General features: G+C 42.8%; 1 protein-coding gene across 1 annotated transcript in view; it reads right to left on the bottom strand.

Annotated features, from left to right (window-relative positions):
* Nucleotides 1–21,818, bottom strand: part of LOC111142053 (ribosomal modification protein rimK like family member B) — a 158,493-nt gene that overhangs the window by 70,417 nt on the left and 66,258 nt on the right. The gene's annotated exons all lie outside the window — the stretch shown is intronic.

The following is a 21,818-nucleotide window of genomic DNA, read 5'->3' as shown; positions in this document are numbered from 1 at the left end:
AAAGTCAAAAGAGACAATAAAGAGAGAAAGAAAAAAAGAAATCCATGTTGGGTGACACAATGGAATTACCAGACAAGTCTGTAATACACAGGTTCTCAAATCCTTCTTGCTTGTTTCCCAGAACTTTTCTGGGCAACCAGAATAGACAACCTAGACTAAAACAGAGGATCTTAATAGTGACTTGCTTAGTAAAGAAACGAATGAAAACATAGGAATGAGAAAATTACCAGAAAAATACTTGAAACATGTATAGTTTATAGTCATCTGTACCCAGACGCATAAACCTAAAATGTCTGAAGATTATGGAACATGCTCAGAGCTTTTAAGGAAGCTTTTAGAGCTTTTAAACCTTGTAATAACATTGTAATAACCCTACTGGATTTCAGTGTTTTCTTTTACAAGTGAGCAAACTGAGGCACAGAGAGGCCAAATAACTTTTCCAAACTCACACAGCTTTAAGTGACATAACCATAGCGAGAGTCCAAGCATCAAACTACATACTCTTAACCATTTCTTCTAATCCCTCCAAAGACTATAAAACTGGTTTTCTCTGCAGTCCCCCACTTCTTAGTACAGCAGCCCCCCTTACCCGTGGTTTTGCATTCTGTGGTTTCAGTTACCCACAGTCAACCAAGGTCAGGAAGCAGATGATCCTCCTCAACAGCAGCTTAACTCAATGTCACAATGTCATTCATCTCACTTCATCTCATCACACAGGCATTGTGTCATCTCACAGCATCACAAGAAGGGGAGTTTGGCACAAGATATTTGAAACCACATTCATGTAACTTTTTTACAGTAAATTATTTTAATTGTTCTCTTTTATTATTTTATTGCAAATCTCATACTATACACAATTTATAAATTAAACTTTATCACAGGTGTGCATGTATAGGAAAAAACATAAGCCTCAATACTACCTGTGGTTTCAGGGCCCCACTGGGGGTCTTAGAACATATCCCCGGTGGCTAACGGGGGTACAAGTATATATAAAGTTTTATTCAGGTATCAATGCCTGCGGTTTTGGCTTATGTCTCCAGTATCATATAGAGAATGTTTGCAAAGACATGTATCAGAATTTGTCACAAAGGATCTAAGAGTCCATTAGCCAAGCATACCTATAAAGACTGAACAAAAATTACTTAATACCTGTTATTGCCTGGGTGATTTAGTCCTTAAGTGTCTGCCTCTGGCTCAGGTCCTGATTCCTGGGATCAAGCCCTATATCAGGCTCCCTGCTCAGAGGGAAGCCTGCTTCTCCCTCTCCCACTCTCCCTGCTTGTGTTCCCTCTCTAGCTGTGTTTTTCTCTGTCAAATAAATCTTAAAAAAAAAAAAAAAGTACTAATCCATTTAAGTCATAAATGAATTTGCTGAAGTCATGAAAGCTTTATCATTACGCTTTTTCTCAATGGTGAAGGATTAAAAAATAAACTACTGCCTTACAAGGGACCAGGAAATGTGCTGAGGTTTAAAAAGGGGCCAAATGACACACTAGGGCAAAAAGTAGTTAAACCAGAAACTCGGAGGTTAGCAGAGAAACCAGGGTTTGGTGCCTAACAGAGGGCAAAAGTAGGTCAGTGTCCCTGGCAGTCACAGCTGATGTCATCTGAGAAATGTGGTAGGAGAAGGGGAGGTAAAATTTAAGGTGGAAAAGTAGTGAGACTCTTTGAGAGGGAGAGCTGTTAAGCGGGCTGGTGAGGAATTTTGCAGAGCCGAGCTTAAATCGGCCTTTCAGCCTTTCGTAGGCCGATGGCAGAAAACAGCAGACGCACCATTTCCTCCTCCCCCTCCCAGCCTGCCTTTGCCCAGGCCTCATCCCTACCTCCTATCACCACCAGACCCTCTCTGCTGGAGACAAAGACAGCAGAGAAAGGAACAAGGAGAAAGACAAGCCTGAAAAATAATTAGTTTGATAAAGGAGAGACAGGTGAGGAAAGAAGTGAAAGAGAGTTTTAGTCAAATCCAGGGAACCATGATTGAGAGGAGGAAATAACAAAGGAGAGAGGCAGATTTAAAAAAAAAAAAAAAAAAACACCAGTAGGAAGGGAAGGAGGAAAAGATGGCTGAATGAAACAAAAGACTTATTAATTAATGGGGCAAAAGTAGCATTGGAAATGTAATTATAATAATTTCTAACCTTAAAAAAATGACGTGAATAAAGAACTGAGAAAGACATTGTAATGATTACAATTTTAAACTAAAAAAATGTACTTAGTGTTTCGGCAATAAAGCAAAACAATAAAGCTCCCAACTGGAACTTCCCCTTCCCAGCCTGCATCCAAGTTCAAAGTGATGCTGCCTCCGTGTTGATCTGTTTAGATCTACAAGTTCTTTTGCCAAAGTTAAATATTTCATTAGTCCCTGTTAAATTTTGACAGTAATTGTAGTGTTAATAACAATAACTATTTTCGGAGTGTGGAGATAGGGCATGTTCCCACAACCCCTGCTTTTGAAATGTCATGCACGTCGTATTATTTTAACCACCACAAAGGTAATTCTCTAATCCTGTTCAATTAAATCTCTCTTTTATTTTTTTTTAAGATTTTATTTATTATTTGGCAGAGAGAGACATAGCAAGAGAGGGAACACAAGCAGGGGGAGTGGGAGAGGGAGAAGCAGGCTTCCCATTGAGCAGGGAGCCTGATGCAGACTCAGTCCCAGGACTCTGGGATCATGACCTAAGCTGAAGGCGGACCCTTAAGGACTGAGCCACTCAGGCACCCCCCAATTAAGTCTCTGATCAAAACTGAATGACATTCCATAATGTCCATCTGCTTTCCTATTTAATAGCAACAACAACATGAACCCTCTTTTTTCTTTTTAAAAACCATTAATGCTCCTGTTTGGATAACTGTTAAGTTTTAAAACAACCCCCGGAGTAACCAAAATATACCTGTAATATTCATGTTTACATAGACCCTGTCTCGAGAGAAATAAGAAAAACTAGGAACCATCTCACCAAGGTGCAGGAAGAACTAGGGAAATATAATGCCTATTATCAGGAAGAATGCTACTTTTCTTTCCCTCCTCTTCTCAAGTTCCAATGGAGGGAATGTCTATTGTTTGATCTTCTATTTTCTCATTCCCTCTTTTTCAAATCTTTTTTTTCTCTTGTTGAAACAGGTCTCTTTATTTCCAGCTCATGTTGCCCCCATATTTCCTTCGGACTTTGTTGTGTCTTGGCTTAGTCGGCTAGACTTCCCCTAAACTTTCAGAACTGGAATCAGAACAGTGCATTTGGCAAAAAGTCCGTCACACATACCACACAACCACAAACAAGCACTCTGACTGCAAAATCCTTTCAACAATACATTCCCGTTTCTTGCACTCAGCAGTTCACACAGACCCATGATCTGAAATCAGCAACACATGCATTCACATACATTCTGCATGCACACAGCCTCTGCAGTCAGCTCACAAAGACACAGTATCTGCAGAAAGGTCTTTGCAGGCAGCAGGCGCCACCAGTACATTCTCCTCCCCTCTTCTAAGCTCTTCCTCACTGGCTCTTTCTCCCAGCCACCTCCCCCTTGCTGCCTGGCAGAGGCTCCCCTCCTTTTCCTGCAGTTCTGGAAGTCGTGACTGCAGTGCCATCCATCACCCTCCCAACAGGTCCTTGGGCAAAGGAATTGTTTCTTGAAGCTCAATTTTCTCCTGACCGAGAACTTGCTTCACCAAAGGGGCTGTCGGAACAGAGTCTTCTTCTGGAACACAACACTGTAGGCTGAGTCCTAGTGACCTAACTTATTCTAGCGAAGCCTCATTTCTACATGGAGAAAGCAGGGAGAAAAGAAAAAGAAAGAAAACAGAAAAGAGGGAAAGAAGTGGAAAAGAGAAAGCCCTGGTAGAAATTTCAAGGACAACTGGAATAAAAGCAAACAAACAAACAAACAAACAAACAAACAAAAAAACCCAGACTTAAGAAGCACAGAGGGGAGAGCCGAGGAAGAGAGAGAAAATGGAGCTGGTGTGAAAGTAAAAGGAGAACAAAGAACCGAGATAGAATTATGACAGATTAGTTAAAATAGCTTCTCAAACTTTTTGTTACCCAGTAAGTTACTGTGGTAACCCTAGAAGTAGAAGAGATTAGAAAGTTAAAAAGACAATTGGTGAGGGGCGCTGGGGTGGCTTAGCTGGTTAAGCATTTGACTCTTGATTTTGGCTCAAGATTCCGTCTCTCCCCTTACCCCTCCCCCGCTCTCCCTCTCTTTAAATAAAAAAAAAAAAAATCAGTGATAAAGTCTACTGATGAGATTATATATTTTGAAATTCCCTTAAAAGACACCCATCACATATATCTGACAAAAGATTCAAACAACCAATGTGAAAGTATTTAACGATGGTTGGAGAGAAGGTACATTTAAATATCAGTTAAAACAGATGATATTTGTTGCAAATACTGCAGTATTTGAGATATATTAAATATTTATCTGCTGTTTATCTGAAATTCAAATTCATTTGGCTTATCTTATCTACCAATCATATCCTCAGGGGATCTCGACACAAGCTCAGGTCAGGTCTGAGAAATACTGGAACAAAGTAAAAAAGCAGGCATTTAGCAAGACCACGAGGAAGTGGTTGCAAAGTGTAGATTCCTACCCTCAACACAAACATACGAAATCGCCAAAAGAGCTCAAGAGTTTTTTGACATGCACTGGATAATTTTGACACACTGAAGTTTGATAACCCCTGATTTTCTCAATTCTTCCACAGAGCCCTTCCTAAATCTACATGAAATATGTTAAATTAACTAATAAACAAGGGGACCATTAAACTGAGGCTCTACGTAAGAAACCAAAATCAGCCTATAAATATCTCAAGGTTACAAAATTTAAAGCTAAGGACAGCCAGTCACAAATGGCCAAATCAACTAAATGATGAAGCAATTAATCTCCCTGCTTTTGCCTTTTTTCTCTAAAAAAGTCTCTCAGGGGCACCAGGGAGGTTCAGTAGGTTAAGCAGTCAGTTAACTTCTGCTGTGGTCATGGTCTCAGGGTCCTGAGATCGAGTACCACGTTGGGCTCCTGGTTCAGCGGTGAGTTGGCTTCTCCCTCTCCCTCTGCTCTTCCCCTCGTGTTCTTTCTCTCTCTCTCAAATAAATAAAATCTTTAAAAAAATTATTAAAAAAAATAAAATAAAAGTCTCAGAGTTTCTGAGCGTAATGCACTCCTAACCACCATCCAGTCTGGTGCTGCCCAATTCAAATCAATTTTTGTTCAAATAAACTCTTAGCAATTTTAATATGCCTGAGTTTATATTTTTAATAGTTCTGGTGTTAGCAGAGGGAACCAAAGGAGATCCCTGATAACCCCCAGAGGCAAAGAGCAACCCAGTGAGCCAGGAAAATACCCAGTGAGCCCGATAAGCTCACTGCTTTTTCCCTGTGTCTGGAGGTTAGGGGTTCATGCCTCTCTGACCTTAGCTCTGTAACTTTTGTGTTATGAGCTTGATTCGAGCATTTCTTTTTCCAGACTGGCTTTAGGAATAAGCCAGAATTAAAGTGGCCCAGCTCAGTGTTGGCAGAGGTCATCAAGAAAACACGACCTCGCCCAGCTGAATGCAGGGTGGACCTGAATAATTGGAGGGCCCCCTCCCTCACCCCATCTTTGGAATGTGCATTCTGCTTGCCTTCCCCATTCCCAGAAGCTGCCAAGGACACAGCCTTCAGACAGAAACATGGTGTTGATGTGGGAAACAGAGGCAGAAGAAAATTATTAAATTTGCTTACCTTCTGACAAGCCCTTGAAACAGGCAGAGTGACTCTCTTCTAGGGACTCAATTACCCTCACCTTGAGGCTTTGCTAAGGCCAAAGGACAATCCTAGCCTGACCGACCCCCTACCCCCAACAAGGATCCTGTAAGTCTACTTTAACAATTCCTTGGGAAACTTTATCTCTAAACCTCCAAGATAGTGTCGACATTCATTCCCAAGCATAAGGCCCACTGATAAACATCTAAAGAGTCTCATGAGAAGGTTTCATTACTGGTAATGAATAACCTTTCCCCCAGACAATAACTAGCCCCTCAAGGCTCTAGAAACCTTGCTTCCAAAATTCCTTAGAGACTTATACCATCCCTAATCCCCTCCCCAATTTACAAGTATATAATAGACCACTCCTCACATCCCCAGGGCAGCAGCTCTTCCTGCCCACGGATCCTGTCCCGTGCTTTAATAATCCACCATTTTGCACCAAAGATGTCTCAAGAATTCTTTCTTGGTCATCAGCTCTGGACTTCACCCCACCAAACCTCACCTATGTTCTAGAACTTCATCAGTGTTGAGGCTATCTGAACTATAAATGTGACTAAACCCAGGTACGGCCTCTATATCAACTTTTAAGATTTGGCAGGTAGGTCCACAGATCTACTCATCCTGAGGCCACCTAAGACAAACCTTGTAAGATCTTTTGCTTCTGAAATCTGCCATTTACCCATCTGGAAAAGTCTGCCTTTCAGTCTCTCCTTGTCCACTCCATATAAGTCCAATGGGCAACCCAACAACTGGTGAGCCACCCAGGAGAGTGAAAAAATGGGCCTTGGGAAGGATAGAGGTGTCTGCAAGGGAGATCCCACAGTGGCACTGACTTCTAAGTCATCGGGAGAGGTGGCTTCTATGTTTGATGCTTATAGATCACTATATTAGAATAAGGACACCCTGAAAACGCAGGCTGGTTTGATGTGCTTATTTGATGAACTGTAGAGTATACTGCCGAAAAGGGGGACACATGACCGCTGTGATGGGCTGGCTTCTCCTGTGGACAGCCTAGCCAGCCACCAATATCCAACGAGACACTGAAGCTGGCGTTAGAAAGCTGAAGGAAGAGCTAAGAGAAGGGCATGAAGGTTTCCACTCTTCTGCTTGCTTTGGGGCTAGCCTAGCTGACAAAGTGGAAAAGCGGAATAATCTGGAAACCTTAGTGTGTCATTTTCAAAAGCGAGGGGGATACGGATTAAGGTCTGACTGCTTGTGACAAAGCTTGATTAGGATGCTAAATGGTAGAATTCCCTGGAAAAGGGATGTGAATGAAGAGGGTGTTGTGATGATTGACAAGGAAAGGAATAATATGCCCCGTGCTGTCAATGCCCAAAACAAAAGCAATTTTTAAGTAGCAATCGTTCCAAAATGCCTAGGGCAAAATTTAACATTCTTTTGCTGCTGCCTTGAAACTGTAAATCTTATCATGTCTTTGAAATGTAAAGACCTAGGGGTTATCCAAAACTTTGCAGGAGGAGGCTGAAGATAAAAAAGGAGCAAAAAGAGAATTTTTCAAATACAGTCCTTTGTAAGTTCCCTTGCCCCTAAAGTAGCCCTAGCCTCCAAAAGATCACAAATATCAATAAAAAGCTTTAGCCATGGGAGTGAAATACAAGTTATCTGTACTGATGTATGTTCTGTATATAATTTTTCTTTAACCTCTAGGGTATTGCCAAAATTGATTTATAAAACAGGCAAGGGTTTTTTGTTTTTGTTTTTTTCAAAACTACTAGAAATAATAAGGGTGGAAGGAAATGACTGCATGAAAAGAAGGTAAGGGAAGTAGAATGTGATAGAATTTTTTGAGAGGGTAAAGAAAGATGTGAAGGACATGGCGGCGGGGCAGCGGTTGTTGGGGGGGTTGTTCTGTTTTGGTAAAGGCAGAAAGAAATTTTGTCCTAAAATAAAGTTACTGTTCCAAGATGAAAAAATTAATAAGATAGGATAAAGCTGAATGGATACAAAAACTTTTTTTTTTTAAGATTTTATTTGTTTATTTGACAGAGATCACAAGTAGCAGAGAGGCAGGCAGAGAGAGGAAGGGAAGCAGGCTCCCTGCCCAGCAGGGAGCCCGATGTGGGGCTTGATCTCAGGACCCTGAGATCATGACCTGAGCTGAAGGCAGAGACTTAAGCCACTGAGCCACGCAGGCGCCCCGATACAAAAACTTTTTATTTATTTATTTATTTTATTTAAGAGAGAGACAGAAAGAGACAGTGGCAGAGGGAGAAGTAAGACTCCCAACTAAGCAGGGACCCTGACTTGGGGCTTGATCCCAGGATCCTGGGATCATGACCTGAGCAGAATGCAGACACTTAACCGACTGGGCCACCCAGGCACCCCTGAATGGATAAAGAAAATTGAGAAAGTTTGTGGGAAAAGAACACTAAAGAATTTTACGTCAAGAATTTAGTCAAGCTAAGATCAGAATGTACTTAAAGTTAAAAAAGAAAAGGACAGTTTTAATATCAAAAGTACACTACTGCATAATTAGAATTTTGCTTCCTTTCTGTTAAATATATTTTCTTAAATTTTTGGTCTGCTCTTAAGTTGTAAACAAAGGTTTTTATTTATTTGACTACATAAAACTTCAATGTAATCTGCCAAAAAAACCCAAAGATTCTGTGTTTTGTCTTTATCAGGTCTTTGATTACTTAAAAAAAATGGAGTCTTCTCTCAGAAAAACTGGGTTTTCACAACTATGTAATTTTTATTTTATTTACAGTCATCTCTCTATACCCAACATGGGACTTGATCTCTAATCCCCAAATCATGCTCTATTAACTGAACCAGCCAAGGACCCCTGTCCTAAACATTAATACATTTGAATGATCAACCTGTAAGGCCTGTTGACTCATAATTTTTTTAAAATAATTTATTTATTTATTTGACAGAGTGCAATCACAAGTAGGCAGAGAGGCAGACAGAGAGAGAGGGAGAGAGAGAGAGGGAGGAGGAAGCAGACTTCCCGCTGAGCAGAGAGCCCGATGCGGGACTCGATCCCAGGACCCTGAGATCATGACCTGAGCCGAAGGCAGAGGCTTAACCCACTGAGCCGCCCAGGCACCCCAAGGCCTGTTGCCTCATATGCCAGACTGGGGACCCCATCAAGGCACCCAATACTGTGAAGGTATGGAAGGTGCAAGAAACTCACCATGGATCAAGGGGTTATGCCGCTGAGAAACCAAATCTCATCATGCCTGAGAAAGGAATTATCTCCTGGAATTTGCAATGGGACATTGCACAGGATGGATGAGTTACTTTGCATCCCTAGGTAATGGGGAACTACTCAGTCTCCACTGAAGATCCAACTGTCCTGTTGCAAACCAGAGCTGTAGAAACAGTTAGCTAACATCATGCTTAATAGTGAGATACGAGACAATTTCCCACTAGGATCATAAACAAGGCAAGGTTATCTCCTCTCATCACTGCTTTCAACATTATTGAAGTCCAGCTATTGCAGTAAAACAAGAACAGCAAAGAGGTGTATGCATTGAGAATGAAGAAATAAAATTGTCTTTATTTGCATATGACTTGATCATCTATGTAGAAAATGTCAAGGAATTGAACAAAAAAACCCTCCTGAACTAATAAGGGATCATAGCAAGGTTGCAGAATACAAATTATAAAATACTCATTTTTTTTTCATATACCAGTAATGAACAACTGGATTTTGAAATTCAAAAAATACCATTTATGGGGTGCCTGGGTGGCCCAGCAGGTTGCGAATCCACCTTCTGGTTTGGGCTCAGGTCATGAACTCAGGGTCGTGAGATGGACCCTGAGCTGGGCTCTTCACTCAGTATGGAATCTGCTTGAGATCCTTTCTCTCTCCCTCTGCCCCTCACCCTGCTCTTGGGCTCTCAAATAAACAAATAAATCTAAAAAATTTTACATTAATGATAACCTGAAAGGAAAAGCTGTTTCTTCTCTCTTCACAGAAGTTCTGCCAAATGTGTAGGGTTATTTAACTCATTAATCAATTGTCAAACTCCAAGTGGGTATCCCACAGTTAAATTCGACACCAGCTACCTGGAGTTAAGGTCAGATTCCACAAGTCAGGGGCTCAGTCCCACTGACTACTCCCATCTATCAATTGACATCCTGCCTCCAGTACTTCTAACAACTAGAAATCAGGAGTCCGTCCTGGAGTTCAATAATTTGCTAGAATGGCTCACAGAAATCAAGGAAGTGCTTTCCTTACTGCCCACTTATTACAAGGACTACAACTCCCAAGCAGCTAAATGATTAAGGTCGCGTAAGATAAGGTATGAGGAATGAGTGCACAGAGTGATGAGGGAGCGGAAGGCTGGCTGAACACAGAGCACAAGCAGATACACTGCAACCCCCACCCCCCCCCCCCCGCGGGACATGTGTGACATTTTCCCAGGAATCTCCCATCGATCTTGATCTTATTGTTAATACCTTCCTAGAGGGGAAAACCACCTTAATTTGATAATGGTGAGGCCTCTGGTATCTTGCACGTATATCCTCTTTAGCATATGAAATTTCTTTTGAACCCTCCCCTTTCCTTACTCCCCCCCCAACTCCACTCCTCAAGACCCCAGTGCAGCAGCTCTTTCTACCCACGGTCCCGTCCCCGTGCTTAAATAAATCACCATTCTGCACCAAAGGCGTCCCAAGAATTCTTTCTTGGTTGTGGGCTCCAGACCTCACCCCACCGAACCTCACCTATATTCCAAAACCACCTCAAGAACTTCCATGTTATCCCAGAATGTGTTCACCCAAACAGCAGCTCTTCAAATCCAGCGGATGGAGATTTCATTACAAAGGGGTAGTTAATTACATCATTGGCCAGGAGGAGTTACTGCTTCCCTGGAGGTAGGACTCAAAGTTCCAGCCCTCTAACCACGTGGTTTGTTCCCCTGGCAACCAGCACCCATCCCGAGGCTCTCCAACCTTGAGCCCAGAGCTGGCAACCACCAGTCACCTCATTTGCATAGAAAAAGACAGGAATCGATGCCAAGAGTTTTAAGAACTGTATGTGAGGAGTTAAGACTAAATATATATTACTTACGATGTCCCAGCACCCAACAAAACCAATAATTATATACAAATCTGATAAAAACTTAGTATAAAGCTATGGTAATCAAGACAGTGTAGCATTGGCAAAGGAATAGACAAATACATCAAAGTAACAGAACAGAGGGCTCAGAAATAGACCCACATAGAGTCAGCTGATCTTTGGCAAAGGAGCAAAGGCTATACAATGGATCAAAGACAGTCCAACATATCATGCTGAACAACTGGACCGCCACATGCAAAAACAACAAAAAAATCCACTAATCTAGAAACAGAACTCACAGCCTTCTCGTGATCTCAGGGTCATGAGTTCAAGTCCCATGTTGGGCATAAAGCTTACTTTTAAAAAAACTAGGCAGAGCACTTTTAGGGCAGTGAACCAGTATGATACTCTAATGGTGGATCCATGTCACGATTCATTTGTCATGACCCACAGAACTTAAAACAGCAAAAATGAACCTTAAGGTAAACTCTGGGCTTTGGGTGACAGCGATGTGTTGATGAAGAGTCAGTGATCCGGCTTTAAAATACAGGGGAGGTTTGGCGGGGTGAGGTCCAGAGCTGATGACCAAGAAAGAATTCTCGAAACAACTTTGGTGCAAAATGATGGTTTTACTAAAGTAGGGGGACAGGACCTGTGGGTGGGCAGGAGCTGCTGCACCAGGGTTTAGCCGGGACTGATTAGATATTTGGGAGTTGGGAGAGGTAAGGAGAAGGGTGGTTCCAAAAGAACGTCCCATATGCTAAAGATGACCCATAGGATAATGCTAAAGAGGACAAGGTAAGGCTGTTTTCACCTCTGGCAAGGTATTAACATTAAAATAGTTGGGAGATTCCTGTAAGAAGGTCCCACAGATCCCACCCAGACTTGGGGCGGGAGCGGTTTGCAGGGTGTCCATTTATGCTTTGTCTTCAGCTCGCCCTCTGCTTCCTTAATCAGCTATTAACAAATGCTCTGCTCTAACTGTGGGTGAGGATGTGAGCATGGGGAGCAAAGCATATATAGGAATTTTCTGTACTTTTCACTTAATTTTTGTTTCAAACATAATACTGCTCAAGTCTGTTACAGAAAGAAAGAAAAGCAGTGGGTTTAAGATGGATTATGCTTCTCCAGGCGTCTGAGAATTACTTCGGGTAGAATTAGTGGTGTTCGTGGTGGTGATCTTGCTCTTCAAACATTTCAGTCATTTAAGAGATTCTGCCTTATCTGCACCCAATAACTAACCATTCTGCTATTTCTTTCTCTCTCTTTTTTTTTTTAAAGTAAGCTCTAGGCCCAAGGAGACTTGAACCCACAAACCGTAGTGATCAAGAGTCACATGCTTTAATGGACCGAGCCAGAGAAGCCCTCTCACTGCTCCAACATCAAAATGGATCAAGTCACTTGTTTCTTCGTATGTCAAGGAATAAAGTTCAGGATCACTTCTCTTTCCCACTAAACTGAATCCTTGAATGCAGGAACTGTGACTGATAAAACTTTTTTTTTTTTTTTAAGTAATTTCTACACCCAACATGGGGCTCCAACTGATGAACCTGAGATCAAAAGTCACATACTCTATGGACTGAGCCAGCCAGGTGTCCCTGATTCATCTTTTTGTAATTACCAGTATTTAGTGAAGTGGCTGGCATTGAGAAACCAATCAGAATATAAATGAAGTACAGTTCTGAGTCATTAGAAATCTTCCATCTCGTTAAGCATAGTTCAAGAGTCATCCTACATGAATATCAATAGACAGTTGGAATAGTAAATGCTTTCTTTGCAAGAAAAACCAGCAAAACTGCCTACCTGGCCTAAAGAAGTTATTTGCTGCCCTCTTGTGATCAGTTTTAGGAACTACAGCCTCTCCCCTTTCCACTCCACTTCTGATGCACAGATTATGAGCCTCTATGCTCAGTTTTGGGTGTACAACAGTAAACAATCTGTCCATACTGAGCCACTCATTGTAGTGGAGACACTCTTGAAAGCAATCTAAAGGAGATATTACCTAAGCTGAGGTGAAAAGGATGAGGAGCAATTAGCCAGGTGAACATAAATATTGTGGGAAATTACCTATGGTGGAGGTGTGGCAAAGAGAATGTAGCACATACAATGGCTTAGAAGAGAGAACCTGCAGCTTTTCAGAAGTGCAAGTAGGGGCGCCTGGGTGGCTCAGTTGTTAAGTGTCTGCCTGCTCAGGTCATGATCCCCCCCATTGGGCTCCCTGCTCGAAGGGAAGCCGGCTTCTCCCGCTCCCACTCCCTCTGCTTGTGTTCCCTCCCTTGCTGTGTCTCTCTCTGTCAAATAAATAAACAAAATCTTAAAAAAAAAAAAAAGGTGCAAGTAATTCAGTATAGGCGGTAAGCAAGGTGCAAACATCCTAGAAGGAGTGGGTGGGTTGGAGCAGTGGTGATGAGAGATAAAAATATATTTTATTTATTTATTTGAGAGAGAGAGAGCAATGTGAGAGAGAGCACAAGTGGGGGGGGGGCAGGGAGTGGGAAAGGGCAGAGGCCCAGGGAGTATCCTCACTGAGCCCGGGGCTCAGTCCCAGGACCCCAGAGATCAGGACCTGAGCCGAAGGTAGATGCTTAACAGGCTGAGACACCCAGGCACCCTGAGAGATAAAAAATATAAATAGCCCTGTATACATACTAAGAATTCCATCCATACTCTAAGGATGAGGAACCTTTGATGTCTTTAAGCCAGAAAGTGACTTCATTTGACCAGCGCTAGAAATAGGGCTCTTTGTGCTTTGTGTTATTAGGAACAAGAGTGGAGAAATGTTGGAACTGGGAACAATGGCTGGGCTGAACTCAAGTGGTGATGGAAAGAATGGACAGAATGGACGGATCATAAAGATGAAGGGAGTAAGATCCGTAGAATTTTGATGACCAAGGGTGTGTGAGGAGGACTCAAGGGTGAGGGGAAAGAGCAATGGGGAGCCAATATGGCTTGACTTGCCATATTTCAATTCAGTAGCTGGGCAGGTATCGGCAGCACAGTCCTAAGACGGGATGGAGATGAAACCGCGAGGGGAAGAAGGTGACTTCACTTTAGACACCAAGACATCAGGATTTCGCTTAGTCACCATTTATTCCAACCTCCTTCTTGGGTACCTCCCTGCATTCCATTGCAGAAAACTAAAAGCTACACACTCTAGACTCTCCTACAGCTGAAGCTGGGATGTTACTTAGTTCCAGCAACCATGTGCACTAGGAGACTTGGGGTCAAAACCAAAGTAAGTGAGGCAGAGCCAGGGTGGTTCTAGAGCCTGAGTGGTGACCTCTCAGTCTAGAAGGTACCCTTGTGATGCTATGAGGGGCACTAGAGTCTCCTGGTAGTCACTCCCGAAAGCTCAGCCAGAGTCTGCTCTGCTCTTTAGCTTTTTCTCCTGTCAGGGGAAGTCTGACTGACTCAGTGTGCCTGTGGGACTGTCATGCCAATAGAGACGTGCTGTTGGACTCACAGATGTAGAGCTCAGGAGACAGATGTGGGTTAGAGTGAGGTGTGGATCTGGGAGCCTACATCTGTAGATGGAAAACACAGACACGGGAGTGAATGTGACTGAGAGATCAAGTGTAATTACGAGGGAGGACCCGGGCAAGCACCTTGACAACTACCAGCATTTAAGCGTAAGCAGAAGAAAAAGTAATGTGAAAGGACACTGGCCAAGGTAAAGAGAGAAAAAGGGACGAGGGGTCAGAGATGCCAAGGGAAGGGGATATTTCAACAAGGAGGACGGGTCAACAGTGCCTGGTGCTGCAAAAAACAAGAAAATGAGAGTGAAGTTGTCCTTTGCATTGTGAAGAGAAGTGAATGAGGTCTCCAGGAAAGCGCAAAATACAAATGTCGCCCGTAAGGCACTTACCTAGGCTGTTGAAAAGATTGACTGCAACCTCAGAAGCACCGTGGTAGAATGAAGATGGCTGCGCATTTTCTGCCACTCCTCCCATGAAGAGTGAGTCCTTTGCTCCTCCCCCAAAATTGGAACTGACGCTGGAGACTTGTTTCGACCAATAGAACGTGGGAGAGGGATGCTGGGTAACCTCTGAGGCTGAACCTTGAGAGACCTCTGCCTCTTCCTTTGTTTCTTGGAATGCCCTACCTCAACCCATGGCTATGCTGTCGAAACCCAAATGAGTCAACACTGCATGGAGAACCATGGCCTGTGACCTCATCGTGGATTCCTGTGGGCAGCAAGCACCACACACCACTCAGGGAAAAGAATACATGTTTTGTTAAATAGCACTACTAAGGGAACTGGGGAGAAAATCTTCAAGTGGAAAGATAATCAACTGTTGATGATAACCAATCGGAATGCGGTGCTCTAATGTGTGGTACTGCACTCCTGCCTATCACCATCTTCCAGACAGCTCTAAGAGCCCCTGCCTATCACCATCTTCCAGACAGCTCTAAGAGCCCCCTTCATTCTTCTGCCAGAAGAATTACAGGCCGCCTGTCTGGCTCAGTCATAAAGCCTGCAACTCTGGATCTGCAGGGTTGTGAGTTCAAGCCCCACATTGGGTGTGGAACCTACTTATGAGGAGTTCCAACTTTAATGACCATCCAATCCATCATTATTTCTAGAAGTAGATCGTTAAGTCACTAAAGAAGTCTATCTGCAAAGAATGAATTACCATAGCTTGCCTTAAGGAATGTAAGCAAAATAATGGCAAAATATTGCCCACTTTATTTCTACTATATTTCAAATGTCTATAAAAGAATGGCGGGAGTGTAGGAAGTTTTACCTGTTTGTTGAATAAATATTTTATATTATTTATTTATGAAAGTTCTGTTTTGTTTTGTTTTAGTAATCTCTACACCTAAATTGGGGCTCAAGCTTGCAACTCCAACATCAAGAGTCTCACACTTGGGGCACCTGGGTGGCTCGGTTAAGCCACCAACTCTTGGTTGTGCTCAGGTCATGATCTCAGGGCAGTGAAATGGAGCCCCATGTGAAGCTCAGGGCAGAGATGGCTTGGGATTCTCTTCTCTCCCTCTGCTCCTTCCCTGCTCACAGCTGCTCGGGCTCGAGCACTCTCTCTCTCAAATAAATAAATTAATCTTTAAAAAAAAAGGCAATACAAATCCACTGACTGAACCACCCAAGCAAAGTGAGTAGGTTTATTTTAATTACTCATGGTCATTTATGCAGGAACTCACTCTAATATATAAACTAAACACCAAAATAAATTCATTTTTACAGTGTCCTTTTATTTGTGGAAGCGGTACATTTAAATTTACAAAAATCTTCAATAGCACATTTAAAAAGTATTAAGTTCCTCTTTCAGGTTTTTTTTCTCCAGGCAAATTACTTAAATTCCTTTAGTTCTTTCTTGCAAAACAGATTTTCTAATTGTTTGGGTGTTTTTTCTTTAACATTTTATTCTTTTTTAAAAATTTTCTTAAGATTTTATTTATTTGAAAGAAAGAGAGGGAGGGACAGGCTCCACACTGAACAGGGAGCCTGACACAGGGCTAGATCCCAGGAGCAGGCGATCATGACCTGATCCAAATGCAGAGGCTTAAATGACTGAGCCACTCAGGAGCCCCTAACATTTTAAAGTAATCTACACACACACTCATCATAGGGCTTGAACTTGCAACCCAGACATCAAGCATGAGACTGAGCCAGGCAGGTGCCTCAAATTGTTTGATTCTTTTTTTTTTTTAATATTTTATTTATTTATTTGACAGACAGAGATCACAAGTAGGCAGAGAGGCAGGCAGAGAGAGACAAAGGGAAGCAGGCTTCCTACTTAGCAGAAAGCCCTATGCAGGCCTCGGTCCCAGGACCCTGGGATCATGATCTGAGCCGAAAGCAGAGGCTTTAACCCACTGAGCCACCCAGGCACCCCTGGTTCTTTTTTTATGGCCTACATTTCAAGTAAATTGTACCGCTAAATTATATAAATTCATAGTGGATATTAAAGGATCATTCTGTGATTTCCACATGAGTTCTATCTCTCCCATCTTGTTTCTTTCTCCTTTTCTTGCGTCTTACTGTGTGTGTCTTTCCCTTCTCTTCTCTCTCCTCTCCATTACCTGTTGTTTCCTTTCATCTCTCTTTTCTCTCTGCTTTCCTATAAATGTGCTAATTTCAAAAGGAGCATAATCATATTTTTAACATGGTGTCTTCCATATGGTCAATGTTCCATTGACATTATGTAATGCTCCATAAACATTAGTCATTACTATTAACTAGTATATATTAATAGCTAACACATAATAATAGCTAATTTTGTCTTTCATATAAGTGTATCAATATTATAAGACATTATTATATACTATATACAGTTAGAAATATGTTATTTATTTATATAATAAATGAAATGGTTATGATTATAGGATAGGACATATTCCTTATCTATTTAGCAGCTTAAAGCAGCAAAAATTTATTTTCCCCAAGTTTATGTTGATTAGGAATGCAAGTACAGCTTCGCCATGTACCTCTGGCTCAGGGTCTCATAAGGCTATCGCCGAGATGTTGGCTGGAGCTGTAGTCTTCAAGGCCCAGCTGAGGGAAGATCTACTTCCAAGTTCATTCATGTGGCTTCCTGTGGTGCTGAGGTGGATCACTGTTGTCGGCTAAGACACATGCCTTCTCTTGCACGAGCATTACTCTAGAGTAGCTCACAGCATAGCAGCTGGCTTTGTTCAGAGCAACAGCAAGCAAGAGATCAAAAGAGAGCACTAATGCTAGAAGCCAGTCTTTGTAATATCATCTGGGAAGGTACACGCCATGCCTTTGCAGCATTGCATTTGTTAGTGGTCCCAAAATCCAGCCCAAACTCAAGGGCATAAAGCATAGGAGATGGGGATCCCAGGGCAGGGGCATGGGTGGGGGGTAGATCCTGCAGGCTGCCTAGCACATATAATCTCTAAAAACATAAATATGTATCATATAAATCTATCAAACTTATTAGCTATTGTTATTTTATACACTTCCCCCGTATCTGCAAAGTACACACTTTCTATTTTGCTTGTTTTCTGACGGGTAGAACGGGGAGATGGAGATTTCCTGCCCACGGTGAATATCTAGTATTTGTCCTATTTTGCTTGTTTATAGCCAGTGTCACAGTTATTTAAATTTTGTTGTTGTGGGTTTCAGGAAACTTAACAGAATTCTGAAGCTGGATCGAGCATCGTTCATCATTTTACATTTGTGTCGTCAAGAGAGTGCGGGGGTATGATGCAAGACCACCAGGGCCAGCAGACTCACCCAAACCAAAGTGATGGGACCCAAGTACTAATCACTGTAGATATAAATCACATGTATCACATGCACTGACTTTACAGCCTTCCTGCCAAGATTCCTTTGTTTCTAGACTAACTGTTGCCCAATTTCTGGGGCTATTTCCTTTTGCTCTAATTCCCCTTAGATCACTTCACTACATTGACTACTTGTTTCACTTGCTATACTCCTTGTGTATACTCAAACTACTTTCTTCTCTAGAATTCTACCCTTTACTTCTTTACACTTGACTCAGTTTTTGAAAATTTTTTTAAAGGTTTATTTGAGAGAGAGAAAGGGAGAGCATGAACAGGGGTCGGGGCAGAAGGAAAGGGAGAAACAGACTCCCAGAGGAGCGGGGAGCCCGATGAGGGCCTGGATCCCAGGACGCTGGGATCATGACCTGAGCCGAAGACAGAGGCCTAACTGCAGAGCCCCTCAGGCACCCCAGTTTTTGGAAGTTTCTACGTGGAAATCGCAAGTTACAATTTTAAGTCATCATCTCAACTCAATTCAAATGGCCAAATTTTGACTTTTCAGTGCTAATCATAATATTGGCCAGAGATGAGTAAGACCTCACCTCTGCAATCAAGGAACGTGGTCTAATCGGGAATAGAAACATGCAAATGAAAGAATACAACAGTGTTGATGACATCATTATAAAAACAAAGAGGTAGCTCAGTAGAGAGAATGATAAGCTCTTTGGATGCAGGGGCACCTGGCTGGCTCAGTCAGTAGAGCATGTGACTCTCAGGGAGGTGAGTTTAAGCCCATGCAGAGCATACTTTAAAACAAAAACGGGGCACCCAGGTGACTCAATTGGTTGAGCATCTGCCACGGGCTCAGGCTGTGATCCCAGGGTCCTGGGATCAAGTCTCACTTTGGGAATCTCTGCTCAGTGGGGAGCCTGCTTCTTCTTCTCCTTCTGCCGCTTCCCCCCGACCCCCCACCACTCATGTTCTCCCTCTCTCTCTCTCTCAAATAAGTAACATCCTTAAAAAACAAACAAAAAATAAAAATAAAAACAAAACAAAAACTCTTCAGAAGCAGAGGAGACCGGGAAAGATTTGTGGGAAGAGATAGCATCTAATCTGGGTTTTGATGTACCTATGAGCATTTATTTACTGGAACTGCGAAGACCTGTGTCAGAAAGGAAGGGACACAAAGTCCAAAGCACAGAGGCACGAAGTGAGTTACAGTTAGTCTGGGCTCCTAAGAAGTGGGAAGTTGTCTGACGACATATGTTTGCTAGCGTCTGACTCCTACACTGACTGAGTCCATCTTTTCAAGTTTGGCTGTTGCTAGTTTATTGCTTCATTCCTCTACACACACAGCTCTCTGCCTTTTCTCCTTTCCCACCTCGTATAATCCTCCTCCCTTCTTGCCTTCCTTTTATGGGAATTTTTTTTTTCCCTGCATTAGGCCCTGGATTTAATTTAGCTAGAGCGGACTGTAGTAATAACGTTTCTGTACATTTGCTCAGAGGCCTTCAGTTAATGGGTGCATTCTTTACAGACCAATAAACAGAAGAAGAGAGTCAGCGTGCCGTGCTGTCTTGCATGTCTGCCTCCTTTCTGTTTCCTTGCACTTTACCCATTTTCCATGAACTGGACACCCTTTTGGAAAACTACAATTTTCCTAGGTAACCCAAACGTTTCCTTGCCAGCATGGAGTGGCTTCTGCACCTGCTTGTCAGTATCTTGGAGCACCTTCCTGCTGCTGGAGAACCTGCTCTCCACCCCCAGAGATCAGCCTGTGTAGGATAGCGGCACAGGCTGCTGCCCCAGGAGTCCTTCCCCAGTGTCAGTGAGAACCTCAGAAAATTATAGCCTCGGGGCTCTGGATGGCCGGTGCTCATTTTTGACTATTGGTGCCGATCGCGATGCCGTGTACTTCAATGATAAACTGATACCGGAATAGAACAGAGGCTCACCAAATCACCGTGAGAAAAGGAACTCTGAGGTTCTCCAAACCCGAGGTTCTAAGCCTAGGCTCTGAAAACAAAATGGGAACAATGCTAGAGAAAAGGGGCCACCACAGCCTCAAGGAAGAAAAAAAAAATTCATCAGACTACTTTAAAAAGAACTGCGTTCTTGGGGCACCTGGGTGGCTCAGTGGGTTAAAGCCTCTGCCTTCGGCTCAGGTCATGGTCTCAGGGTTCTGGGATCAAGCCCCACATCGGGCTCTCTGCTTGGCGGAGAGCCTGCTTCCCTTCCTCTCTCTCTCTGCCTGCCTCTCTGCCTACTTGTGATCTCTGTCTGTCAAATAACTAAATAAAATCTTAAAAAAAAAAAAAAAAAATAAAAGAACTGCGTTCTTGAATGCCCGTAAGCCCAGCATGAACAGATGATGATGGTCTCTACTTTCCCCCCGTGCTTGTTGGATTTCCTCTACTTTCCTTCTAAGCCGCTGCTGCCTGCCTGCCCTCTCCCTGTGCCTTATACTATGAACATTCTGTTCCATTTTCACTGCCTCAACTCCAGACTCCCTCCTATGACCCCAGGAGAGCACCCCTCCTACTGCCTGGGAAGGCTTTCCTCTGCTATGGTGTTAAGCTGGGCCAGCATGTTGAGGTCATTGCTGTCCCTGCCAAATGATCGGCCTGAGTCCAGTTTGTCCATCTGTCTGAGCTTCATGGAAAACATGATTGTTGCTCTAAGCTCGCTATTATATGTCCAGCCTTAGCTCTGCTTCACATCTGGCTTTTTTTGTTTCTTTTCCCCACCCCCACCTCCCTGCCTTTTCTCTCCCTCTCATCAGACTAGAATCACATCTGTTTTTCCAGGATCTGCACTCTCACTGCAGAGCAGATGGGCGAAGAGCAAGTTCTCAGCCAGGCAGATGAGGAAGAGCTCAGTCTGGTACTCAGCTCTGTTCTAGAGACTGACCAGAATCCACATATCTCAGAGATGGGCACGTATCTGTCCTTTGGAGGAATCAAAGGTGCTATTTCCTTATTTCTTTTTTTTTTTTTAAGATTTTATTTATTTATTTGACAGAGAGAGATCACAAGTAGACAGAGAGGCAGGCAGAGAGAGAGAGAGAGAGAGAGGGAAGCAGGCTCCCTGCTGAGCAGAGAGACCGATGCGGGACTCGATCCCAGGACCCTGAGATCATGACCCGAGCCGAAGGCAGTGGCTTAACCCACTGAGCCACCCAGGCACCCATATTTCCTTATTTCTGATTATGTCCATGGCTCTCCCTTCCTCCCAACTAACTAGCTTCCTTCCTTCCTCTCTTTTCCTCCCTTTCTTCTCTTTCTTACTTTTTTTCCTTTTCTAGTCTGTACTCTACGAACATGATCTGCTCTGTCTACCTATATTTGACTCTAATGTAGCTCCTCAGGGTGATAGACAATGTAGACTCAAGGAGCTCACACGGAATGAAACTTACACCCTAGTAAATGCACAGCAGCTCAACGATCCTTCAGATTTGCATTTCTGTAATTCAAATTTATTCCCTCCAAAGTGGAGACATTTTTACCAGCCTAGCCCCTTGGTCTCAATGAATAAGAACAAATACAAAGTCTTTAAAACTCCTGGATCACAGAAAGTGTCATCTACTTATGACATGATGTGGGGGAAAGAACTGTTGGAAAATAAGGCCAGAAAAGTGAGCTTGGCTCCCAGTTTTCTTTGGGCTTCTAATGGCATTTTCTCCTGAAGATTCCAGAAACCAGGATTCTGAGCATAAATCTAAATAAAGCCAAAAGACAGAAGAAGACTAACATGTCTTCTTACAGAGCTCCTCCCCACTTCAAAAGGATTCAGATGGTACTATATTTTTCAACTTTTCCTAACAGCCA

This window comes from Enhydra lutris, unplaced genomic scaffold (assembly GCF_002288905.1).
Source record: "Enhydra lutris kenyoni isolate GAN:26980312 unplaced genomic scaffold, ASM228890v2 scaffoldscaffold7, whole genome shotgun sequence".
In the NCBI taxonomy this organism is placed as follows: Eukaryota; Metazoa; Chordata; class Mammalia; order Carnivora; family Mustelidae; genus Enhydra; species Enhydra lutris.
The sequence above is the reverse complement of the archived record's forward strand: the minus strand, read 5'-3'. Positions and strand labels throughout refer to the sequence as shown.